The 27,661-nt window shown below is 43.6% G+C and overlaps 1 protein-coding gene and 1 non-coding gene across 6 annotated transcripts in view; both read right to left on the bottom strand.

Annotated features, from left to right (window-relative positions):
* SERINC5 (serine incorporator 5) overlaps positions 1 to 27,661 on the bottom strand; it is a 149,888-nt gene that overhangs the window by 119,225 nt on the left and 3,002 nt on the right. The gene's annotated exons all lie outside the window — the stretch shown is intronic.
* Positions 13,568 to 13,670, bottom strand: LOC115931350 (small nucleolar RNA U13). The gene has a single exon (XR_004067856.1). It is a non-coding gene; the product is annotated as a small nucleolar RNA U13 (small nucleolar RNA).

The raw sequence follows: 27,661 nt of genomic DNA, 5'->3' as shown, positions 1-27,661 counted from the left end.
ACCCTAAAACAGGTGCATGCACCTACAGCAGTCAGAAGAGCCCACTGGATGCTGCATCTCCCTTACCTGCCCCTCGTGAGGGCTAGTCCTGACCTTGAGATGTGCCATTCCCAATGCTTTCTGTGAGAACACAGCACAGCCTTGGGCATCCCACCACCGTTCCGAAAGCCATTCTTCATTCTTCTTGTAATTTGTGGCAGTGATACTAATAATAATTTTCTTAAATAATAGGAAATTGCATTGTGCATTTTCTAGGTGCCAGGTAGGGTCCTCAGTTCTTAGCATGGATTTATTTCATCCTCACAATAATCCCATGAAGTAAATACTCATAATGCCATTTTTCACAAGTAAGAGGATTATTACTTAAATTTTTGGCATAATATGCCCTACTTTTTCTTTTTTTGAGATGGAGTTTGGCTCTGTTGCCCAGGGCTGGAGTGCAGTGGCATGATCTCGGTTCACTGCAACCTCCACCTCCCGGGTTCAAACAATTCTCCTGTCTCAGCATCCTGAGTAGCTGGGATTATAGGCACCCCCCACCACGCCCGGCTAATTTTTGTATTTTTTGAAGGGACAGGGTTTCACCATGTTGGCCAGGCTGGTCTTGAACTCCTGACCTAAGGTGATCCACCCACCTCAGCCTCCCAAAGTGCGGGGATTACAGGCATGAGCCACCGCGCCTGGCCTATGCCCTACTTTTATAATCAGAAAAAATTTTATAAGCTATACTGACTGGAAAATGAGGAAAAGACAAAATAAGTAGAGAAAACATAAAGGAAGAAAAGAGAGAAAAAGGAAAAACGAATTCTATTTTTTTCACAAATGAGAAAACTGAGGTCTCTCCTAAGGTCGAGATAGGAACTCAGTCAGCCAGGCCCTAAACTCTTTCCTGTGCTGCTATGGCGCTGTCTCTAGAGCAGAGCTGTCTCTAGAGTCACAGCACACCTCATAATAAAACTGTGTTTACAGCCGGGAGCAGCGGCTCACACCTCTAATCCTAGCTCTTTGGGAGACCCAGGCGGGTGGATCACTTGAAGCCAGGAGTTTGAGACCAGCCTGGACAACATGGTGAAACCCCATCTCCACTAAAAATACAAAAAAAAAAAAAAAATCGCATGTGTAGATGTTTATTTTTAAATTGACTACCTGATTTTTGCAGTCAATCATTTGAAAGTTAAAAATTCAAAAACTAGCCAGGGTGGGGGCGAACACCTGCGGTCCCAGCTACTCAGGAGGCTGAGGCATGAGAATCGCTTGAACCCGGAAAGCAGAGGTTGCAGTGAGCCAAGATAGTGCCACTGCACTCCAACCTGGACGACAGAGTGAGACCCTGACTTAAAAAAAGAAAAAACCTGTGTTTACACAAAGTAAGAAGGTTTAAAAGTTTCTAGCAATTATTCTGGACTTTGGTTAAAAGTACAGACACTTGGCCGGCATGGTGGCTCACATCTGTAATCCCAGCACTTTGAGAGGCCAAGGTGGGTGGATCACTTGAGCCCAAGAGTTCGAGACCAGCCTGGGCAACATGGCAAAACCCCATCTCTACAAATAATATGAAAAAAAAAAAAAAAATTAGCCAGGCATGGTAGCATGCACCTGTAGTCTCGGCTACCCAGGAGACTGAGATGGGAGGATCACCAGAGCCTGTGAGGTCAAGAAGGCTACAGTGAGCTATGATTTCGGCACTACACTCCAGCCTGGGCAGCAGAGTGGGTGAGGGAGGGAGGGAGGGAGGGAAAGGAGGGAGGGAGGGAGGGAAAGGAGGGAGGGAGGGAGGGGGAGAGGAGGAAGGAAGGAAGGAAAGAAAAAATGTATAGACACTCAGCATAAAACAGAGTGAAAACTGAGTTTGGCACTTGTAGTATGTATAAAATTTGAATCACAATCCAAATCTTTCATCATTGCCTTTCTCTTTCAACTATTAAGAATTTTTTTTTGTTTAAGAAAGGGTCTCATTCTGTTGCCCACACTGGAGCGCAGTGGTCCAACCATAGCTCTTTGGAGCCTTGAACTCCTTGCCTCAAATGATCCTCCTGCCTCAGCCTCGCAAGTACTTAGGACCACAGGCACATGCCACCATGCCCTGCTAGTTATTTTATTTTATTTTTTGTTTGCTATACTCCCCAGGCTGGTCTTAAACTCCCAGCCTCAATCCCAAAGCACTGGGATTACAGACATGAACCACCATGCCCAGCCAAGACAAAAATTTTAAGTTGTCTAAATTCTCACTCACTATCATTCTGCACAAAATGTCCTTGTCTAAAATTTCCCACATAATTCATGGTTTTTTCTTGTTGATAGCATTAGAATACCTCACACTCTAATATAAATAAAAAGATCATTCCAAACTCTTCAAAGTTAACTATGACAAGAAACAAGAACAAAAGAAAAAGGCGGAAAACAAAAACTATACTTAGGCTTACAACAAATTTAGTGATAAATTCAGAGAATTTCTTTTTTCTCAAAATACCACCAATGTTTTACATACCTTTTTTTTTTTTTTTTTTTTTTTGAGATGCAGTTGCCTAGGCTGGAGTGCAGTGGTGCCATCTCGGCTCACTGTAACCTCCACCTCCTGAGTTCAAGCGATTCTTGTGCCTCAGCCTCCCCAGTAGCTAGGATTACAGGCGCATGCCACCACGCCCGGCTAATTTTTGTATTTTTAGTACAGATGGGGTTTCACCATGTTGGCCAGGCTGGTCTCTAACTGCTGACCTCAAGTGATCCACCCGCCTTGGTCTCCCAAATTGCTGGGATCACAGGGGTGAGCCACCATTCCTGACATTTTACATACTTACACAATTTTTTTTTTTTTTTTTGCTAATTTAACATCTCAGAATCCTCTTTTCAGAGACTGCAAAAAACAAAATAGTTTTGCAACCAACCTTTAAAGTTATTGAGTAACTAAAAGTGATCAATATAAACAAACTAGAATTTGAACTCACCTACATTGAACATTCATTGTTTAAGTCAACACTAGGAAAGGGTAAACAACAGAAACTTGCTCCTTAATGTAGGGAGAAATCTCTTGGCCAGTGAAGCCAATACAAAAACACAGACATTCTGCTTACAGGAACTAATTAAAAAAAAAAGGAAAAAACAAAACACAGACCTGTTCAGCCATATAAAGTTATAATGATGAACATCTGTAAAGATTACATGAAATCACCCACGTAAAGTGCTCAGCACATGTGCCTGGTCCATAAGTGTTTAATGTTAGCTTGCATGCATGCTCATTTCATTCAATACAAGGCTACGTAAATGCTCTGTGCCTCTGCTGCCTCACACAAAACAGAGACAACAGTAGTTCCTACACCATAGGATTATTAGGACTGAGAATGTTTTCAAGGCACTTAGAACGTTAATTGTCAATATTATTCTCAGTGTGCTCAAAAAGGAAGGCCAGAGGTTTACAGGGCTGGGATCTAAACCTAGTCACTCCAAAGCACTAGCATCTCATTTCCTCAAACTCTGGGAGATTTACCTAGTTGCCAGCTCTCCTCCCACTGCTCAGGAAATTCCCAGGGCAGAAGGAACCCAAGGACTCGCTCCCTCTTGGAGGCTCAGCCTGCTCCAGGAGCTTGAAGCTCTAGCATCCCCAACCCCATCACCCAAACCTCACACCTGACCAAAAACCTATTGGCCGGGCACGGTGGTTCATACCTGCAATCCCAGCACTTTGGGAGGCTGAGGCAGGCAGATCACTCGAAGTCAGGAGTTCAAGACCAGCCTGGCCAACATGGTGAAACCCTGTCTCTACTAAAAATACAGCAAAATTAAGTGTGGTGGCATGCACCAGCTACTCAGGAAGCTGAGATAGGAGAATCATTTGAACCCAGGAGGGTGAGGTTGCAGTGAGCCAGGATCCCGCCACTGCATTCTAGAGCAAGACTGTCTCAAAAAAAAAAAAAAAAAGAAACCATTGCTCTTCGAATTTGTTTGCCAACTACTGATTTCTCTTTTCAAACGGGGCTTGAGGGAAGTTTTATAACCATGTAAAACAAATAATAATGCAACAACAGCAGCCACTCTCATTTATGCAGCACTCCCTTACAAGTGTCGTCACAGACTCTGTGACACCAGCACAATCTCTCCCAACCTGTCAGGTATTACTGTTATTATTATTTTTCTCCTCTGTACCAGTTGGCAAACTTGGACTCTAGGAAATAAATTGCCCAAGGTCACAGCTCCTTTGTGGTGAGCACAGGGTCCAAACCCAGGTATAATTTCTCTCTTTCTTTCTTTCTTTCTCTCTCTCTTTCCTTTCTTTCTCTCTTTCTTTCTGACAGTATTCTATCCCAGGCTGGATGGAGTGCAGTGGCACGATCACAGCTCACTGCAGCCTCGACCTCTTGGGCTCAAGCAATCCTTCCTCCTCAGCCTCCCAAGTAGCTGGAACTACAGGCGCACACTACCAACCTGGCTACTATTTGTATTTTTTGTAGAGACTGGGTTTTGCCCAGGCTGGTCTCGAACTCCTGGCTTCAAGCAGTCCTCCTACCTCAGCCTCTCACATGGTGGGATTACAGGTGTGAGCCACTGCAACAGCCCCAGGTAGTTTCGAAGCCAGTATTCTTAACTACCTCACCAAAGTGAATGTGGAAAAGAGAAAAAGGGAATAGTACTTTTAAAAAACAGTAACTATAGAAAACCCAATCAAAATTCATTTTCCAATTAAGTTATTGCTTAGTAAATGAAAATATTAAATAAAGAACCGGCTACTGCTCCATATGGCAAGGAAGTGTACTTCAGTGCTGACAACCCCATTACTCAGGAGAACAGTTTAACTGTGATATATGGATGGCTCCAGTGACCACTGCCACTGTATTTATAGTTTGTGATCTGCATAAACAAAATAATTTCTCATGCCTGTAACAGCATCTACTGCAGGCCTTTGTTACTTACAATTAAATCTCTGTAAATGTTTAAATCTCATGGTCACAAAAAAAATGAGTCAGCCATCTAAGAATGACTGGTCACCAGTTCCCAAAACACAACCTCCAGCGTCATGACCACCAGCCCCAGTAGGTCTAAATTCCAGATGAATAATTCTTCCAACGTACAGTCAAATTTAAAAAAAAAAAAAATCAATAGAATTGAGAGTCCAGAAATAAAGCTTAACACTGACAGTCAACTAATTCTGCCAAGATAATTCAACTGGGAAAGAATAGTCTTTTCAACAAATGTTGGTGGAACTGGATATTCAAATGCAAAACAATGAAGTTGGACCCTTTCCCCATACCATAGACAAAAATTAACTCATTAAGAATGGCCAGGTGCAGTGGCTCATGCCAGTAATCCCAGCACTCTGGGAGGCCAAGACTGGAGGATTACCTGAGCCCAAGAGTTGGAGACCAGCCTGGGCAACATAGTGAGATCCCATCTCTATAAAATACCAAAAAAGTTAGCCAAGCATGATGGCATGCTCCTGTGGTCCCAGCTACATGAGAGGTTGAGGCAGGAGGATCACTTCAGCCTGAGGGTTCAGGGCTGTAGTGAGCCACGACTGTGCCACCACACTCCACCCTGAGAAACAGACGAAGACTCTGTCTTAAAAAAAAAAAAAAAAGGCCAGGCAAGGTGGCTCACGCCTGTAATCCCAGCACTTTGGGAGGCCAAGATGGGAGGATTACCTGAGCCCAAGAGTTGGAGACCAGCCTGGGCAACATTGTGAGATCCCATCTCCATAAAATACCAAAAAAGTTAGCCAAGCATGATGGCATGCTCCTGTGGTCCCAGCTACATGAGAGGCTGAGGCAGGAGGATCACTTTAGCCTGAGGGTTCAGGGCTGTAGTGAGCCACGACTGTGCCACCACACTCCACCCTGAGAAACAGACGAAGACTCTGTCTAAAAAAAAAAAAAAAGGCCAGGCAAGGTGGCTCACGCCTGTAATCCCAGCACTTTGGGAAGCCAAGGCGGGCAGATCACGAGGTCAGGAGATCGAGACCATCCTGGCTAACACCGTAAAACCCTGTCTCTACTAAAAATACAAAAAAAATTAGCTGGGCGTGATGGCGGGCTCCTGTAATCCCAGCTACTAGGGAGGCTGAGGCAGGAGAATAGCATGAACCCGGGATGTGGAGCTTGCAGTGAGCTGAGATCACGCCACTTCACTCCAGCCTGGGCGACAGAGTGAGACTCCGTCTCAAAAAAAAAAAAAAAAAAAAAAGTGGAAACAACCCAAATGATCATCAGCAGAGGAATGGGTTTAAGTAAAGTGTGGTATATTCCAGTAAAAGGAATGAAGTACTGGCCAGGCACAGTGGCTCACGCCTGTAATCCCAGCACTTTGGGAGGCCAAGGCAGGTGGATCACGAAGTCAGGAGTTCAAGACCAGCCTGGCCAATATAGTGAAGCCTCATCTCTACTAAAACTATGAAAATAAGCTGGGCATAGTGGCACGTGCCTATATTCCCAAATACTCAGGAGGCTGAGGCAGGAGAATCACTTGAACCCGGGAGGCAGAGGTTGTGGTGAGCCAAGATCGCACCACTGCACTCCAGCCTGGTGACAGAGCGAGACTCCATCTCAAAAAAAAAAAAAAAAAAAGAAAAAAGGAATGAAGTACTGACACATGCTACAACATGGATGAACCTTGAGAACATACTAAGTTAAAGAAGTAGTCCTAAAGACTGTACATTATATGGTTTTATTAATAGGAAACGTCTACAAAAGCCCATAGAGACAGCAAGTAGATTAACAATTGCCAGGGCTCTGAGGGAGTTTGCGAGGGAATAGGGAGTGACTGCTAATAAGCATAGAGGTGACAAAAACTAAGTTGTCATGATGGTTCCACAACGCTGTAAATATACTATAAAACCACTGAATTGCACATCTTAAATGACTGGGCTGTATATGCTATATGAAACTACTTTTTACTTTAGCAATAATTTTTTTAAGGCCGGGTGCGGTGGCTCACGCCTGTAATCCCAGCACTTTGGGAGGCCAAGGAGGGCAGATCATCTGAGGTCAAGAGTTCGAGACCAGCCTGACCAACATGGAGAAGCCCTATCTCTACTAAAAATACAAAAGATTAGCAGGGCATGGTGGTGCATGCCTATAATCCCAGCTACTCGGGAGGCTGACACAGGAGAATCACTTGAACCCGGGAGGTGGAGGTTGCGGTGAGCTGAGATCACACCATTGCACTCCAGCCTGGGCAACAAGAGCAAAACTCCATCTCAAAAAAACAATAATAATTTCTTTAGTTAAAAATAACCTAATAGCCATTTTAGGATAAGTTTTAAAAAAACTCAAATAATAATTCTAAAATCACTTGGTTGGACATCTCTGCTCATTAGAGAAGTGCAAGTGTGGACATCTCTCCAATGCCACTTTAAGAATAAAAATAAAACTAGGACTTTTTTTTTTGAACACTTGTTAATTTAAACAGGAAGTATCCTATAAATAAATAGGAAGTATCCTATAAATAAAAAGTATCCCCAAAGGCAAATTCCTAGGACTTTAGGAGCTGAAATTGCTTCATATGTTTCTTAAGTTATTAGTCTGCTGTAAAATGCTTTGTAAAGTTTACAGAAAGTATTTTATAGATCTTTCAACTTTTACCTTTTTTTTTTTTGAGACAGAGTCTCGCTCTGTCGCCCAGGCTGGTGTGCAGCAGCATGATCTCGGCTCACTACAACCTCTGCCTCCCGGGTTCAAGTGATTATTCTGCCTCAGCCTCCTGAGTAGCTGGGACTACAGGTGCCCGCCACCATGCCCGGCTAATTTTTGTATTTTTAGTAGAGACAGGGTTTCACCATATTGGCCAGGCTGGTCTCAAACTCCTGACCTCGTGATCCGTCCATCTCAGCCTCCCAAAGTGCTGGGATTTCAGGAATGAGCCACCGTGACCGACCCCAACTTTTACTTTTAAGAGACTGCACATTTGAAATGGCTGAATCTTAGCACCAGAGCAGTCATTTCTCCAGCAATTTTCTTGTCTTGTACCAAAGCAGCCCTTTGAATAATACTTCCTAATAATCCACAGCCAGCTGGAGCACTTGACAAAGACTGATCTGACAGTTTAATCTTAGCACCATTGTTTTAGGATTGGTGTACCCTTTTTTTCCAGTTCCATTCACCTCACTACACTTAAGAAAAATCTACATTTACATATGTAAATTGTAGACAATGTTGATAAAAATAAATTACACCACATATTCATACCAGTTGTGCAACCAAATTGATGTTTCCTTTCTAATGCAAAAATGTGTTAAACTCTGTTATCTCCAAACCCACTTCTAAACACATCACACACTACCACCACTCCCACCACAAAGGGCAGGGATGATATCAAAATGAAAACAGTGCTAGCAAATACAATTATAAAACATGATGAATTTCACACATTTAGGTTGCTAAAATAAGCTTTAAAGTTGTTGAATGAAAAACAAATGCCCCCAACGTTATCCCCTACCCTCCAATCTCCTATTATTACTCTATTGCTGTAACCACTGGTGGCAGTTTCTAGGATATCTTTAAAACTCTCAGAATTATTGCATATATACGTATCTACATACATGGATACATACATACATGCCTTTCAAATTGGAAACCATAATTGGGTTCATCATAGACACAGTGTTCTTTAACCTCCTCTTTTTATAACTCCTACTTAACTAACGCTGTTATCTTGGCTACCTGTTCCTCACAGATTTAACTTACTCTTTTTTTTACTATGCTGAAACACACATAACATTAAACTTATCATCCTAACCATTTTTAAGTGTACAGTTCAGTAGTATTAAGTATATTCATATTGTTGTCCAACAGATTTCTATAACTTTTTCATCACACAGCACTGAAACGCTATACCCACCGAACACAAGTTCTCCCTCCTACCTCCCCTGGGCCCTTGGGAACCACCTTTCTACTTTCTATGATTTTGACTACTTTAGATACTTCATATGAGTGGAATCATACAGTATTTGTCCTTTTGTGACTTTTATTATATACTTTTATTTCACTTAGCATAATGTCCTTGAGGTGCAACCATGTTGTAGTATGTGACAAGTTTTCCTTCTTTATTAAGGCTGCATAATATTCCATTGTTAATTTCATTCTTTTTAACAGCAACATGATATTTCATTGTATGAAAGGCTAGTAACTTTTTATTTTAAATTAGTCTTCATTATCAGTGTTTAAGATGTTCCAAGTTTACTTCTAATACAAGAAATAGAAGAACTGCTAGACCCAAGAACATATTTAATTATGATTCAAAGACATTATGACAAAATAAATTCTCCATAAGTGAACAAACACAAATCAAGTAGAGTAGGTTTTTCTTTCACCTTTCTTTTTAACTTTGCCAATGAAAACTCTCTCATTTTTAATTGTAATTTTTTTGTTGTTTTTTGTTTGTTTGTTTTTGAGACAGGTCTTGCTCTGTCGCCCAGTCTGGAGTGCAGTGGCATGATCTTGGCTCACTGCAACCTCTCCCTCTTGGGTTCAAGCAATTCTCGTGCCTCAGCCTCCCAAGTAGCTGGGATTACAGGCATGAGCCACCGCGCCTGGCTGAACTGTAGTTCTTAAATTATAAGTAAGACTGAGCATTTTCTCACGTTTGTTGGCATTTGCATTTTTTCCTAAATGATCCCTAACCTTTTAAATTTTTCTGTTATGTGTACTTTCTGTTGATTTATAAGAACACTGTGCAAATTAAGGCAAGTGGATCTCTGTTCTACGAATAACTGTGTGTCATGCTTAGAAAAATCTTGGCCATTTTAGATTATTTTAAAAGTTCACCCATCTTTTCTCAATACTTTTAATGGACTCCTTTTTAACCCATTTTATCACGGTTAAATACTGGATCTACACATTACTTATTTTAATGGAAAGGGTGTGGAGCAAACTTCAAAGAAAGCCTATTGACAACTTACAATTTGGATATCAGTATCCCAAGGGAGAGTGACAGTCCTCCCCATAACTACAACGTCTAACATTTATGAACTCATACTGTGGGCCAGCCACTGTTCCAAGCGCAAAATCCTATAAAAGAGATCCTAGGGATTATCCCATTTTACAGATGTATAAACTAAACGACAGACAGATGAAGTAACTGATCAAGGGCACACCACCAGTAAATGGCTGAGAACATACCGGAACTCAGGCTTCCTATCATTAGAACTGGCTCTTAACTTCTCAGCTACACCGCCTCTGAACTATATGCACAAAAAAGCCTAAAAAATCCACACCAAAAATATGTTTAAATTAATTCTCAGTAGAAAGCAGGTTTGTCCTTTTCCTCCCATCAAATACTTCGAGTAGCTTAAGTCCTAAATCTTTTTTTTTTTTTTTTCTTGAGACAGATTCTCGCTCTGTTGTCCAGGCTGGAGTGCCATGGCAGCTCAGCTCACTGCAACCTCCACCTCCTGGGTTCAAGCGATTCTCCTGCCTCAGTCTCCCAAGTAGCTGGGATTACAGGTGCACGCCACCATGCCCAGCTAATTTTTGTATTTTCAGTAGAGGCGGGGGTTTCACCATGTTGCCCAGGTTGGTCTCGAACTCCTGACCTCAGGTGATCCACCCGCCTCCGCCTCTCAAAGTGCTGGGATTACAGGCATGAGCCACCGCACCTGGCCCAGTGTTTCTTTTTTCTTTTCCTTTTCTTTTTTTTTTTTTTTTTTGAGACAAGGTCTTGCTCTGTTGCCCAGGCTGGAGTGCAATGGCGCACTGTCAGCTCACTGAAACCTCCACTTCCCAGGTTCAAGCGATTCTCCTGCTTCAACCTCCCGCCATCATGCCGGGCTAACTTTTTTGTATTTTGTAGAGACGGGGTTTCACCACGTTGGCCAGGCCGGTCTTTGAATTTCTGACCTCAGGTGATCCACCTGCCTCGGCCTCCCAAAGTGCTGGGATTACAGGCATGAGCCACTGCGCCTGGCCCCAGTGTTTCTTTTCTGGGCAGTATCACTGCATGCCCCAGGGGTCAGGTGCATCCTTGGTAGTAAAGGCAGGGGCAGTGTTTTCACAAAGACTGGTGAATGCTATTGGCATCTGGGGGTAAGTTAAATATCAGCTTTGCACAGGACTCTCTAATTATTTTACAAACATCAAAAAAGGAGAATGAAATGCTAAGAAGAGAAGAAGAGGGCTTTCTCTCTTTTTTTTTTTTTTTCTCATGTCTTTTGTCATGTCACCCAGGCTGGGTTGCAGTGGTACTATCATGGCTCACTGCAGCTTCAACTTCCCAGCCTCAGGTGATCCTCCCACCTCAGCCTACAGAGTAGCTGGCACTACAAGTGCACGCTACCACGCCCATCTAATGTTTGTATTTTTTTGTAGAGATGGGGTTTCACTATGTGGCCCAGGCTGGTATCCAATTCTTGGGCTCAAGTAATCCGCCCACCTCCGCCTCCCAAAGTACTGGGATTACAAGCAAGAGCCACCTCCCCACCAGTTGCCAGTTCTCTCTAATAATCAGAGAATACCCTCAAGCAATCCATAATGAAGGGCAAATGAAATGAGCATTGGTGTTCCTCTCAAGCCCTGGGTCCAGCTATCTGCCACACCCCTCTGCAAGAAAAAAAAAAAAAAGAAGTCAGAGACTCAGCCCTGCTGGAACTCTTGCTTCCAAAAAATATGCAATCGGCCAGGCACAGTGGCTCACGCCTGTAATCCCAGCACTTTGGGGAGGCCAAGGCGGGTGGATCACGAGGTCAAGAGATCGAGACCATCCTGGCCAACATGGTGAAACCCCATCTCTACTAAAAATACAAAAAATTAGCTGGGCGTGGTGGCGCGCGCCTGTAGTCCCAGCTGCTCAGGAGGCTGAGGTAGGAGACTCACTTGAACCCGGGAGGCAGAGGTTGCAGGGAGCAGAGATCGCACCACTGCACTCCAGCCTGGGCGACAGAGTAAGACTCTGTCTCAAAAAAAAAAAAGAAAAGAAAAAAGAAAAATTGCAATCCCGTGGCAACCCTCATTCCTCCCCACCCCCCATCATAAGGAAATAATTTACAGCTTCATGCTTTTCAAAGCCTCCAGCCAGAAGCCGCTGCTAGGCAAAATGATTTGCATAAAGTGCCTCATTTAAATGGCTTCATACCCCTTACTCAGCAACCTGCAACTTCCGCCAACTACACTAATGGTGAGATAGTACAGTCTTAGAAACCGCTTTCTGTTAAATTCTATCATCCACGCATAGAGCAGAACTTTCTGGAAAATAACTTAAACAACTGCTTGAGAGTTTAAGAGAAGGGAACAAAAAGTTTAAACTGATTTTATTACAACAAAATACAGTATAAAACCCCAATCCAGAGCCAGGCATGGTGGCTCATGCCTGTAATCCCAGCATTTGGGAGGCTGATGCAGGTGGATTGCCTGAGGTCAGGAGTTCGAGACCAGCCTGACCAACGTGGCAAAACCCCATCTCTACTAAAATACAAAAATTTGCTGGGCGTGATGGCAGGCACCTATAATCCCACTACTTGGGAGGCTGAGGCAGGAGAATAGCTTGAACCCTGGAGACAGAGGGTAGAGGTTGCAGTGAACTGAGATCCTGCCACTACACCCAGCCTGAGCCATAGAGCAAGACTTCATCTCAAAAAAAAAAAAAAAAAAAAACCCAATCCGAGATTCAAATAATCAAATCATAAGACTGTGTTTAAAATCCATAGCTATTGGCCGGGCGCGGTGGCTCACGACTGTAATCCCAGCACTTTGGGAGGCCGAGCTGGGCGGATCACCAGGTCAGGAGATCGAGACCGTCCTGGCTAACATGGTGAAACCCCGTCTCTACTAAAAATACAAAAAATTAGCCGGGCGTGGTGGCAGGCACCTGTAGTCCCAGCTACTCGGGAGGCTGAGGCAGGAGAATGGCGTGAACCCAGGAGGCGGAGCTTGCAGTGAGCCGAGATCGCGCCACTGCACTCCAGCCTGGGCGACAGAACGAGACTCCGTCTCAAAAAAAAAAAAAAAAAAAAAAAAAAATCCATAGCTATGAGCTCTTTGTTGAACTGCTCTGCACAGACAGCAGATTATCTTTGGGAAAAGCCCAACATCCACTCATTCACGTTCTCGTCATTTACCAAAGGCCAAGTGTGTACTGGGCACTGGAAAACAGCAAAGGCTAGGAGAGCACAGGGGTAGTACCTGCTGTGAGCTGATTAGCTGTGTGGCCTTGGAAGATACCCTGTGCTCCAGGACCTGTTTCCTGGAAAAAACTTATTAGATGGATATGCCACTGCCTTAAGGATCCTTCTAGCTCCAGAATTAGACTGTGACTTCCCAGATTCTCACAACCCCATGGACAGCCCATAAGCCATCTGAGAATGGCAACGCAGGACCCGGAGCAACGGGCATTACGCCCATCAGAAACCTCATCAGCAGCTGTGAGACTTTCTCTGGCTGGCTGCCAACCAAAGACTTCCCACAATGGTTCTAATTTCAAACTGCCTGACCATTATCCTTAAAAACTATTGGAGTGTGCTAAAAGGTCTGATATTTTGGCTTCTTAGTGAAATTTCTCATACTCAGAGGCACAATTCCCCTTTGTCAGCATGCCCCCAATTTTCAGTTTATGGTTTGGGTGAACACTGGGATTCTTTTTTTTTTTTTTTTCATGTCACATGGGTAATGTACCAACGACATGACAAGATTTAAGGGAGGCACATCTCACAGACAAGCATGAAAACCCAATCATCATGCTTATGAACTAAAAAGGAAACTGGATTCTTACAATCAGAAACAGGAATATCAACCAAATTGTGGTACCGTATGAGCCAGGAGCCACAGACCATGCCCACCTTCCACTCTGCCTCTTTTAACTTTATCATACAAAAATAGCTGTATCCCTCCCCAGGATACAGGCAAGTCACTACAGCCTTGAGAAGCCAGCAGGAAGAAGAATTAAACCAGATCTCCCTAAGGGTGAAGTAGAGCTGCCTTCAAAGATACGAAGTTCCTGCCTCTGGAGTTGTTTATTATGGTACAAGAAATCGAGCACAATTGGTTCAGAAGAACAGAAGACCCTTCTAGCGCCAATTTTCTGGGAGGTGGTCCAAAGGAAGTCAGTGGGGCCAGCTCTCTCCCTCAGACAGCTAACAGGAGCAAGGCTTGGTCAGCCTTCCTGAAGCTCTACAAGTCCAAGGCTTCTGAGCTATTTATTCTATTCTTACTTTGAAAACACAAAATTGCTCCAACAGGATGGATATGTTACGGAACAATTGGGCATAATAGGATGTGCATTTCTGTCTACTGAGAAACACCAGGTAGAAAACTGCACCAAGCTGAATTGAGCTTCGTGGTAATACACAAAAAATGCACACAGCTCAGCTCAACAAGTGCACTGAGTCACACCAAACACATTTGATGTTACAACTTTCCATCCAATTCCAGATAACCCTCCTCCCACTGCTTCTCAACTGCTCAAAAGCCTAACTCTCCAAACCCATTTCCACAAGGTAATTTCAAGACTTTTTCAAATAAAATGCCAAATTTACCATAGTAGTTATGTATTTCTTAACCATTTAACATTTATAAAACTATATCATTTTTATTCAGTTCCTTTTTTCAAATGTGTCACTGACAAAGTTTTAGAATATTGTGCCCTTAACCAAATTTTCCCCATGAGACCTGTGGTTTCATTGTGCAGTTCTGCTTAATGTGGTAATTTTTAGAATGCATATGTCATGTTGTATTGTAGCAGAACTATTTCCAGGGCTCTAGTATAGAGTATTTACATTCATTTTTAAAAATTACACTAAATGTCCAAAAGGAAAATAAAATAAACATTTGTACGATTAATTAAATCATATAAACAGGTATCCCTCTGCTGCCCAGGCTGGAGTGCAATGGCAAGATCATGGCTCACTGCAGTCTCGACCTCCTCAGCCTGGCTCAAGTGATCCTCCCACCTCATCCCCCTGCCGAGCAGCTGGGACTACAGGTGCATACCACCATGCCTGAATAATTTTTTGATATTTTGTAGAGATGAGTTCTCACTATTTTGCCCAGGCTAGTCTTGAACTCCTGGGCTCAAGTGATCCGCCCACCTCAGTCCCCAAAAAGTGCTGGGATTATAGGCATGAGCCACTGTGCTCGGCCGTGTATTTCTGTAAAGCATAAAATATTGTTTTTAAGTTAGTTTTCATATCATGTTACTTAATTCATCATTTCAAGATTAAATCAGTATCTAGTAAATTGATCTGCCTACCTAGCGATTGGTTTCCATCACTAATGATAAAGTTTTGATGCTTCTCCCTTTTTCAAGGTGCTACATACTATAATCCTTAGAACATCTTAAGAAATAAAAAGGCAAGGCTGGGCGCAGTGGCTCACACCTGTAATCTCAGCACTTTGGGAGGCCAAGGTGGGTGGATCACGAGGTCAGGAGATCGAGACCATCCTGGCCAACACAATGAAACCCCATCTCTACTAAAAATACAAAAATTAGCCAGGCATGGTGGCACGTGCCTGTAATCCCAGCTACTCGGGAGGCTGAGGCAGGAGAATTGCTTGAACCCAGGAGTCGGAGGTTGCAGTGAGCCAAAATCGCGCCACTGCACTCCAACCTGGTGACAGAGCAAGACTCCGTCTCAAATAATAATAAGAAGAAATAAAAAGGCATATAAACACAGTGAAAAATATTCAATTAGCCCTCTCCTCAAAAAAAGATAAGAACAAAGAACAGAAAAGGAAATGAGTCAGGTTTCAGTTACTTGGTAGGCTGAGGCAGGAGGATCACCTGAGCCAAGGAGTTTGAGGCTGCAGTGAGCTATGATTGCACCTCTGCACCCCAGCCTGGGTGACAGGGTGAGACCCCATCGCTAAAAAATAATTAATAGGAATAAAAAAAAGAAGGGGAAATGAAATGGAAACTGATCAACAATTTATAGCCTAAAACTCAAACATATGAGTAATTACATTAAATGTAAATAATCCAAGCATCCAATGAAAAGACAAAGATTGGCTGGGTACAATGGCTCACACATGTAACCCCAGCACTTTGGGAGGCCAAGGCAGGAGGATCACTTGGAGCCCAGGAGTTTGAGACCAGCCTGGGCAACATAGTAAGACCATGTCTCCACAAAAGAGAATTAAAAAAAAAAAAAATCCATGTCAGGTGATGCATATCTGTAGTCCTAGCTCCTTGGGAAGCTGAGGTAGGAGGACCACTTGAGTCCAGGGCATTGAAGGTATAGTGAGCTGTGAACATATCACTGCACTCCAGCCTGGGCAATGGAACAAGATCCCGTCTCAAAACAAAACAAAACAAAAAAGTGAAACAAAACAAAAAGGCAAAGATTGTCAGATTGGATTAAAAAGCAAGAAAGACCCAGTTCTATCACGTCTATAAAAAGCATACTTTTAAGTATAAAGACAGATTAGTTGAAAGCCAAAAGGGTGGTATGGCTATATTAGTATCTACCAAATACTAAAAAAAGACCCTTTTAGAAAAATAGGTCAGGTGTGGTGGCTCACAGCTGTAATCCCAGCACTTTGGGAGGCCAAGGTGGGTGGATCATTTGAGGTCAGGAGTTCGAGACCAGCCTGGTCAACATGGCGAAACCCCATTTTTACTAAAAATACAAAAATTAGGCCAGGCACAGTGGCTCACGCCTATAATCCCAGCATTTTGGGAGGCCGAGGCAGGTGGATCACGAGGTCAAGAGTTTGAGACCAGCCTGGCCAATATGGTGAAAGCTTGTCTCTACTAAAAATACAAAAATTAGCCAAGTGTGGTGGCATGCGCCTGTAGTTCCAGCTACTCGGGAGGCTGAGGCAGGAGAATCACTTGAACCCAGGAGGCGGAGGTTGCAGTGAGCCAAGATCTCACCACTGCACTCCAACCTGGGTGACAGAGTGAGACTCCATCTCAAAAAAATATATAACATAAAAAAAGTAACCGGGCATGGTGGCACATGCCTGTAATCCCAGCTACTCCAGAGGCTGAGACATGAGAATTGCTTGAACTTGGGAGACAGTGGTTGCAGTGAGCCAAGATCAGGCCTCTGCATTCCAACCTGAATGACAGAGCAAGACTGCATCTCAAAATGTTACACATTGTTACATTTCTTCCCTGCTATACAAACCTCTAGTTTTAGTAGGTCAGGGAGACAGATTTGACACTGAGCTCCTATCTCCCTGGCTGCAGCACCCGATTAAAGCCTTTTTCCTTGGCAATCCTTGTCGATCTCAGTCGTGGGCTTTTTGTGTGCTGAGCAGCAGGACCTAGACAGAACCCCTGGTCTTTAGGCAACATTCTTAAGTTCAAGAGTCCCAGGGGGTGGCCTCTTCATTCTTGCTCCCTTAGTTCTACAATTATTTTTTAAACATACCTAATTCCCTATAGTAAATCTTCTCCTTTTTAAAATACCTGGAGTGATGTTCGCTTCCTACACTGAACCCTGACATACTGCATCACCACTTTACAGATAAAAAAAGACTCTTACATATAAAACATCTGATTTGTATCCCTTCAACAATCACTAATATTGTTAAAGGGGATTTTATCTCTTTAACAACATTAGGGAGACAAGACAGGAATTTCCCCTACTTAACAAGAAAATTTAAGAACTAGGAACAGTAGTGAGCTCCCCAGCACTGGACAGATTCAAACACAGATGCACACTGAAGAGGGGCATTAAAAAGGACATCTAAGCTTCAGATGGGTCATTAAAAAAACAGATGCCTTTTAAGGTATCTTCCAAGAGTTTCTGTGGTTCCATGACCTGCCTCAAAAATCAAGCAACGCTGGGCATGGTGGCTCACACCTGTAATTCTAACACTTTGAGAGGCCAAGGCAGGAGGATTGCTTAAGCCCAGGAGTTTGGGACCAGCCTGGGCAACATAGTGCGAGCCTGTCTCTATTTAAATAAATAAATAAATAAATAAATTAATTAATTAAATAAGCAAGCAGCAAAACCTGGATCTCTCCAGAACCAGACTTGCCTCTACAGAATTTTTCAAAGAACTGAATCCCAGTTGATGAGATTCCACAAACTTTGACAGAAAAAGTAGAAGGTGGGGGAGCACAGAAAGTGGGGGATTTCTCTGAAGAAAAAAGGGGATGGAGGGCTACCCTTGGACTCGATTTTGGCAGAACTTAAAGAATAGTTAAACTTCAGCATCCTGCAATTTGGGGGAAGGAAGCTGTTTTCCTACTACCATCCTTTTAGGCCCAGCCCAGACCTCTTTAGGCTCTTAATCTGCGCCTCCTTTTATCTTAAAAGATAATAACCTCCCCTCCCTGGCTTCAGTTCCTCAGCTCCCCAGCATTTCTCTACCTTCTGCTGCCTGGAAACTGAGGCTGCCAAAACCCCCAAGCACTTTTTTTTTTTTTTTTTTTTGAGATGGGGTCTCGTTCTGTCACCCAGGCTGGAGTGCAATGGCACGATCTCGGCTCACTGCAACCTCTGCCTCTCAGGTTTAAGCGATTCTCCAGCCTCAGCCTCCTGAGTAGCTGGGATTACAGATGTCTGCCACCAGGCCTGGCTAATTTTTGTATTTTTAGTAGAGATGGGGTTTTACCACGTTGGTCAAGCTGGTCTCAAACTCCTGACCTCAAGTGATACGCTGCCTCAGCCCCCCAGAGTGCTGGGATTACAGACATGAGCCACCACACCTGGCCTTACTCTTTTTTTTATTTTTGGAAACATGGTCTCGGCCGGGCACAGTGGCTCACGTCTGTAATCCCAGCAGTTTGGGAGGCTGAGGCGGGTTGATCACGAGATCAGGAGTTCGAGATCAGCCTGACCAACATGGAGGAACTCCATCTCTACTAAAAAATACAAAAATTAGCCGGGCCTAGTGGCATGCGCCCGTAATCCCAGCTACTCGGGAGGCTGAGGCAGGAGAAACGCTTGAACCCAGAAGGCAGAGGTTGCAGTGAGCTGAGATCGTGCCATTGCACTCCAGCCTGGGTGACAGAGCGAGACTCCGTCTCAAAAAAACAAAAACAAACAAAAAAAGAAACATGGTCTCACTCTGCCGCCCAAGCTAGAGTGTCGTAGATCAAAACTCATCCAGCCTCGACCTCCTGGGCTCAAGCGATCCTCCCACCTCACCCTCCAGACAAGCCGGCACTCTCAAAAATCCACAGGCACTGATCTTCGATCTTCCTCTCTCACTTGACTTCAGGTTGTCGTCTGACCAGGCCAGTTGGCTCCACACCTCTCCCCACCCTCCAGGCAGGCTCTATCTTCACTTAATTTCCTTTATTTCCCTGTTGGCTACAGGGAATGTGTGCCTTTTAAATTGGAGATGTTTCTCAAGGTTCCAAGGTTAGCCTTTCCTTCTCATACTACAGCTGTTTTTTCCTGAGGTGAGATTTCCTTGAGAAGCTGAGAAATGATGGGGACTTTCTTCTTGGAAAAGTGTTCAGGACATAAACAACACAACTGTGTGTGCAACTGCAGGATTGCATGGATCTCTAGAGCCCATTCAGGAAAGAGGACCCACTCTCCCCGTGCTCCCCTGCATGGGCTCATCCACTTCTGGGGGCAAATGTCCCTGCCAAGGGACCCCCAGCTTCTACTCCTTTTCCAAAAGATAAAAGGTGCAAAGCTGAGGCAAACAAACCCTCAATCCAGTCTGTGAAGAAGCACTGGCCCAGGCACAGTCTCATAGGCTAGCAAATTCAGCATCTATTCACAAGTCACTCCCAAGCACAAGCAGGGCTAGCTACAGCCTCTGAACCTCATTATTCTAGGCACCCAGTGAATATTTTTTTTTTTTTTTTTTTTTTTTTTTGAGACAGAGTCTCACTCTGTTGCCCAGGCTGGAGTGCAATGGCATGATCTCAGCTCACTACAACCTCAGCCTCCCAGGTTCAAGCAATTCTCGTGCCTCAGCCTCCTGAGTATCTGGGATTACAGGCATGTGCTATCATGCCTGGCTAATTTTTGTATTTTTAGTAGAGACGGGGCTTCACCATGTTGGCCAGGCTGGTGTCCAACTCCTGACCTCAGGTGATCCACCCGCCTCAGCCCCAAAAAATGCTGGGATTACAGGTGTGAGCCACCATACCTGGCCCCAGAGAATATTTATCAATTGACATTTTACTTTAGGGATTGTCAGCTCTTTAAAAAAAAAAAAAAAAAAAAAGTAACAGCTAACAAAATAAGTCCAACAAAGTCCTAGAGTCCTTAGGGATAAGGCTAGCAAAGCTAAAGAAAAATTACCACTATAGAATCCTATTAGAGCAAACAGTTTCATTACTATGGAAACAAAATACTGCCATTGTTTCTGAGAATGGCAGTGGAGGAGATCAATGAGCATGGAATCAAGAACAAAAGACTGAATTCCTCCCTAGTTCGGGTGAACAACACTCACCAAGGATCAAAGCATTAGGAAATCAGCCCTCCATTAAATTGCTGAGACATAATGTGAGTGCAAAAACAAAACAAAACAAAACAAAAAAATGGAAAAGGCATTCCACAAAGACCTCATGAATTTTGTTTCAAAATGCACTTAGCTAGTTTATAAAAAAAGATACTTAAACAGAAGTCTGATTTTCCCATCTCCTCCAGTTATCTTTTCATAAATAAGATTTAAGGGGTTATGCATGTGTTTTTCCTACTTTTGTTTTGACTAGACAGTTTTCATGAGAATGAAAATGCTGTCTAATCACTATATACTGTAACCTTACTTCAAAAACCCACAAATTGTTTCAAAATTTACTCTCTGATAAAAACCCACTAAGTCTTTCCACAACAGCTGCTTTCCTTAAACATCAGCAATTTTAATCTCACAAGGCAAACTACGGAAGAAAAGCCAAAAGTAAAATCCTGCTTCCCTTTAAAATTCAAACAGATGTTCTGTGTAATCACACCAACTCACTATTTGAATTTCCTACTGCCTTATACTGACTCTCAGATTAAGTTCTAAAATGTTTTGAAATATCATTAATATATAAGCTAGAAGAATATGGGGATATTATCACTGTAAATGTTTTAAAATACATTTTAAGCAGGGCTGCAAAGGTTTACTGTGGGCTACTTGGGATGCCTAATATTTGGGAACAATCACAGTGATTTAGATAGGTAACTTGATTGATACTGTTCTCAGGATCCAATCATAACCCTAAATTCAACTGCAAACAGCAATATGTAAAATTCACTAACAATGCGGCTTGACTCAGAGCACTAAGAAAACACTGGGTCTTTACAATTAGGCAGGTACGGCCACTTAAAGTACAAAAAATAGCTTGGTCAAAGAATTACATCCAATGGCTAGTTCTGTAGACATATCAGCTTATATGAAGACTTCCTTTTTAACATCAAGTTATCATAGATGATCTGGCCACATACTGCTCTGAAATAAAAGTAGACAATGCCATAATCACTGCAGTGCCCTTTCTGAGGCTCTAACTGGTGACTACATTAAAATACCTGGAAAACTGGAAAGTAAAGCTTCCGTGTCTCATAGTCACTCCCAGATACTCAGTATCTGTGGGAAATCTACAGCCTCTATACAGAAAACGAGGGCGGAAAGCAAGCAATGGGGAAGGGAGTGTTACCTTTTATTTAATTAGAACAGAGAGATGAGTCAGAGGCTGCCTTCCACACCTACAGACTGGCCTCTCCTCAACCGTGCCTACAAAGTCAGACTTGCTGCAGCCCAAAGCTATTTGTCAGCTGGACAGGTCAGCTACAGAGCTGCCCAAGAAAACATATTTGAATGAGCAACCGTCAAGCGAACTCTCCAACTAAGAGTGCAACCTTCACTCTCCATACTGTTCAAGGTAAGTGACAGAGTATTACCTGACAACCTGAATTTAGCTACACTACACAAAGACACCCTTAAGCCACCCTTCCTGTATCAGCTCACCAGTGAGCTATATAGAGTAGTCCCTCCTTACCCAAGGAGGATGTGTTCCAAGATCCCCAGTGGATGCCTGAAAGTGTGGATAGTACCCAACCCCATATATACTGTGTTTGTTCCTGTATATACATTCCTATGAGAAAGTTTTGTTGTTGTTAAGACAGGGTCTCACTCTGTCACCCAGGCTGGAGTGCAGTGGCACAACCATGGCTCACTGCAGCCTCGACCTCCCTGGGCTCAGATGATCCTCCCACCTCAGCCTCCCAAGTAGCTGGGACTATATAGGCACACACACCACCATGCCCTGGCTAATTTTTGTGTTTTTTGTAGAGACAGGGTTTCTCCATGTTGTCCAGGCTGGTCTCTAACTCCTGGGCTCAAGTGATCCACCCACCTCAGCCTCTGAAAGTGCTGGGATTACAGGCATGAGCCACCTTGCCTGGACTCATGATGAAGTTTAATTTCTAAATTAGGCACAGTTAAGAGATTAACAACAATAACAAATAATAAAATCAAACATTTATGACACTATGCCAGCATCACTACTCTTGCGCTTTGGGGCCACTAAGTCAAATATGGGTGACTTGAATGACTTGAACACAAGGACTGCAATTCTGCGACAGTGGATCTGATAACCGAGATGGCTCCTAAGTGACTAAGGGGTGAGGAGCATAGGTAGACAGCTAGACAGCATGGAGATGCTGGCCAGAATTGATTCACATCCCGGTGGGATGGAGTGAGGTTTCATCACACTATTCAGAACAGGGCATAATTTAAACCTGTGAATTGTTTACTTCTGGAATTTTCCACTTAATATTTTCATACCCCAACAGACCTCAGGTAACTGAAACCACAGAAAGCAAAACTGCAAGTAAAGGGGTACTACCGTATTTAGCCAACATCAACCAAAACACCACCTTGACAGAACAATTATAGGGCATTTTACTGCATTGTGCCCACATCTTTATAAAGATGAACAGGAAAATAAAAGTGCCAGTGCTAGTGATAAGAAACACAGGCCTCAATATTAATGCAGTGGAAGCAAAGATGGCCACCATCACACAGCAGGAAAACAGTGACTCAACCACCATTTGGACAGACGTTATCTGTGAAAGTAATTGTAAAAAGAAAAGGTCAAAGTTAAAGAAAATGTTGAAAATGACAGAAATATATTGTCAATGATGCCATCTAACAGAGATGAAATTAGGGATTTTTTTTCATTACTTTTGTCCTTTTGGGAATAAAAACACACCCAAACCTCTTAACGCAAAAGCTCATTAAGTGACTTTCACACATTCAACATTAACACCTCTGAAGAAACCATCAGGCCAGGCACGGTGGCTCACACCTGTAATCCTAGCACTTTGGGAGGCCAAGGCGGGTGGATCACGAGGTCAGGAGATCGAGACCATCCTGACTAACATGGTGAAACCCCATCTCTACTAAAAATACAAAAAAATTAGCCGGGCTTGGTGGTGGGTGCCTGTAGTCCCAGCTACTCGGGAGGCTAAGGCGGGAGAATGGTGTGAACCTGGGAGGCAGAGCTTGCAGTGAGCCGAGATCGCACCACTGCACTCCAGCCTGGGCAACACAGCGAGACTCTGTCTCCAAAAAAAAAAAAAAGAAACCATCAAGTTTGAAGGTAGAAGACTATCTACATATGAATGTAAACCCAGAAAACATTAACAGCTACAATAAGTGGTGGGTACATGTTAAAAAAAACTTTATCAGTCACCTCATAATTCTGCAAAAAGAGTGGGATCAAATACAGCACTTCCAACAAAATCCCAACTTTGTGAAGTAAAATTATAAATATCGGCCGGGCACAGTGGCTCAGGCCTGTAATACCAGCACTTTGGGAGGCTGAGGCGGGCAGATCACCTGAGATCAGGAGTTCAAGACCAGCCTAGCCAACATGGGGAAACCCTATCTCTACTAAAAACACAAAATTAGCTGGGCGTGGTGGCAGGCACCTGTAATCCCAGCTACTCGGGAGACTGAGGCAGGAGAACTGCTTGAACCTGGGAGGCGGAGGTTGCAGTGAGCCAAGATCACGCCATTGCACTCCAGCCTCGGCAACAAGAGCGAAAACTCTGTCTCAAAAATAAAATAATAAATATTAAATATAAGTAACTGAATATAAAGCATCAAAATGTGGTTCTCTCTGGGTAATGATATGTGTGATTTCCCTCTGTTTCACAAATACTTCCCACATTGTTCAAAAAAGTATCATCATGGAAATAATGAATTTTTGTAACTGGATCCCTTCCAGTGGAAGCACCATGTAATATAATGAGGACCTAACATTTCCAATCACTATAAACAAACAGCAATAGGGAACAAGAGTTTTGTAACCAAAAGAGCTCAACAGGGGGTTCAGCTAGGTCACAATAAGTGCTCTGCTTATAAGAAGAGAGGAAACATCCTTGCAGTAGCCAGGATTTAATTCCAATGCATCGGATGACCCAGTACTACGTGGTGCAATCAAGTCCACGAAGCAGAAATTCTGTGAGGACTCTCAAAACAAGAGAAAGATCATTACTGAGGAAACATTAATTGAGCTGGGACCTCAAAGTAGAGATTTGGGTTTTACAGTGAAGAAGGAAGGACATTTTGGGGGAAACATCATTATTATTATTTTTTGAAACGGAGTCTCGCTGTCTTGCCCAAGCTGGAGTGAAGTGCCATGATCTTGGCTCACAGCAACTTCCACCTCCCGGGTTCAAGCGACTCTCCTGCCTCAGCCTCCTGAGTAGCTGGGATTACAGGCATATGCCATCACGCCCAGTTAATTTTTGTATTTTTAGTAGAGACAGGGTTTCGCCATGTTGGCCAGGCTGGTCTCGAACTCCGCCCACCTGAGCCTCCCAAAGTGCTGGGATTATAGGTGTGACCACCATGCCCGGCCTGGAATCATCATTATTATATGTGGTATGTAATTTATTTTTTAAATAAGTCTTCTTCATGGACTCTGTGTATGTGGGTGTGTGTTTTAAGCTGCATTATAGGGGCATCAGTTGCCCTGATAAGACCACTATTCCAGCAAACATTTAATCAAAGGCCACACAGCTGGCCTAATTGCATTTACACCGACCAACCCTTTGTAACTTTTCACTTTCCTGACTCTTGAGCCACCGCTCACTCCCCTCCTTACTCCCTCATGCTCACTTTAAAAGGCCTAGTCACCTCTGCACAAAACCGAATGGAGCTCAGCTCTTTCCCCTACAGTCAATAGTTATTGAATAAACCTGTTTTTACTGCTTTAACTAATGTCCCGCTTTGTTTATCTTTGACGATGGATAGTCCCTGGTGGCATTCAAGGCTTTGTTAATTAACATAACGGACATCAGAAATGAGTTTTACTACCCTGGGCAGCAAAGCCAGACCCAGTCTCTACAAAAATTTTTTAAAACTGGCCAGGCATGGTAGAACGCACCTGTAGTCCCAGCTACTTGGGAGGCTGAAGCGGAAAGATTGCTTGACCCCAGGAGTTGGAGGCTGCAGTGAGCTATGATTGAGCCACTGCAATCCAGCCTGGGCAAGAGCTAGATCCAATCTTTAAATACATACACATACATACATACATACATACATACATACATACATACATAAATGGGTTTTCATTGAGGAAAATCTTGGTGATCTAGAAATAGGATCTGGCTGGAAATACCTGGGCCTGGGCATTCCTGCCTTGCATAAACTGGCTATAAAGATAGAGTGAATAGGGCCGGCACAGTAGCTCATGCCTGTAATCCCAGCACTTTGGGAGGCAGAGGCGGGCGGGTCACCTGAGGTCAGGAGTTCGAGACCAGCCTGGCCAACATGACAAAACCCCATCTCTACTGAAAATGCAAAAATTAGCCAGGTGTGGTGGCAGGTGCCTGTAATCCCAGCTATTCAGGAGGCTGAGGCGGGAAAATCGCTTGAACCCCGGAGGCAGAGGTTGCAGCGAGCCAAGATCGTGCCACTGCACTCCAGCCTGGGTGACAGAGTGAGATGCTGTCTCAAAAAAAAAAAGACAGAGTGAACCTTTACTCAGAATGGCAACCATGGGCTTGATCCTCCTGGTGCAATAGTCTCGGCTGCCCACCAACCAGACGTTAGCCAAGTCTTGCCTACTAGAATGTTGGCGCATCTGCCTCGGGTGAATTTTTCACGCAAGAAGCCTATCAGAGCACCAACAAGGTCAAAGAGCTGGAATGTCAGGAAGTCTCAGAACAGGCTGCATGACTATTCCATACGCCTGCCACTGTCTGTACGTGTGACAGAATTTGGTCTGTGACTTTGGTCTTTATGACCTGAATTAGGCATGAGGGAGAAGTTAAGCCTCACCCAACCATTAACTACTGGCAGCCAACAATATCTACCAAAACAGCCAATAGCAGGGTATTCAAAACTGCATTGGGTCCATCTGGAGCAATTATTATTTATTCATATAGGAATAATAAGGAATAGCAGTCTGGTACAAAAGTCACCCAACTCAGGTCAGGTGGGCCAGTATGCAAGGCCTGGCTCTACCACCAGTCAGTTGGTAACATCAGTTCATTTATTTCTCTATACTTTAGTTGACTCATCTGTAAAAGGAGGCCAAGCAGGGGTTTTGTGAGGAATGAATGAATGAATTATAATGTATGTAAAAACAAAGCACATACTGTGGGCTGAAATAAATTTCAGCATTATTATTGTCATAAATGCCTATACTTGCCTGCAGTAAGCCCTCCCAATCCCTATTGTCAAACTGCCTTGGAAAGGTTGTCTAGATTTTCCAAGCACACACCTCACTTCCGCTCTGACGGTGCGCACTGTCATTTTCTTTTCTTTTCCTTTTTTTTTTTTTTTTTTGAGACAGCGTCTCACTCTGTTGCTCAGGCTAGGGTGCAGTGCTCAATATCAGCTCACTGCAACCTGCACCTTCCAAGTTCAAGTGATTCTGGTGCCTCAGCCTCCCAAGTAGCTGGGAATACAGGTCGTGCACCATCACACCTGGCTAATTTTTGTTTTAGTAGAGACAGGGTTTCACCATGTTGCCCAGGCTGGTCTCGAACTCCTGGCCTCAAGCGATCCACCTGCCTCGGCCTCCCAAAGTGCTGGGATTACAGGCAAGAGCCACCATGCCCAGCCTGCACTGTCATTTTCTGTAGCTAACTTCCCCCCACACTCCCACCTCCACATAGCCCTTAAGTTAAAGGAGAACAAGGAAGCCCTGTGTTCATTACCGTGTCTCTAGGGGCCTAGCACAGAACTTTGAACCCATAAAGTGTTGAGTGACCACTCCCCTGTAATCTCTACCTTCTTAGCATCCATTAGCCAACACCCTAAGCAAAACCAAAGTGAATATCAGAGTAGATACAAAAATAAAATAAGCTGATCTGGATATTATCCTGATGCAGATGGGTAATGGCCACTAATAAGTTAAGATTTGGGGGGTTCCTCACACTCTGCCAAATCCTGTATTACAGACTTTACACTTATCATCACATGTAATTTTCCCAATAACCCTAAGAAGTACCCACTCAATAGTTGAGGTAAAATGAGGTAACAGAGGGTAAGTAACTCATCCAGTCACACCAGTCCTCATTGTCCAGATTTCCAAATTGAAACCCAGGCCTGAGTCCAAAGCCCAGGCTCTTTTATGGGTTACATATTGTTCAGGATGGTCCGCAGTTAAAGAAAGTCACCAAAATGTCTCTCTCCGACCTCAAACTTCTCCCGACCTAAATACCTAATTGGTGACTTGCCATTTCCATTAAATTTATAATAGGCATCTCTAATGTAACGAAGCCAAGAAACTTGGGTTTTCCTCACCAAATGTCCTCTTCCTAACAATTTCCTACTTCACCTCAGTAATGCGATCATCATCTACCCAGTGGCTCAGGCCAGAAACCGAGTCT

The sequence above is a fragment of the Gorilla gorilla genome, chromosome 19 (assembly GCF_029281585.2).
Source record: "Gorilla gorilla gorilla isolate KB3781 chromosome 19, NHGRI_mGorGor1-v2.1_pri, whole genome shotgun sequence".
Lineage (NCBI taxonomy): Eukaryota > Metazoa > Chordata > Mammalia > Primates > Hominidae > Gorilla > Gorilla gorilla.
The sequence above is the reverse complement of the archived record's forward strand: the minus strand, read 5'-3'. Positions and strand labels throughout refer to the sequence as shown.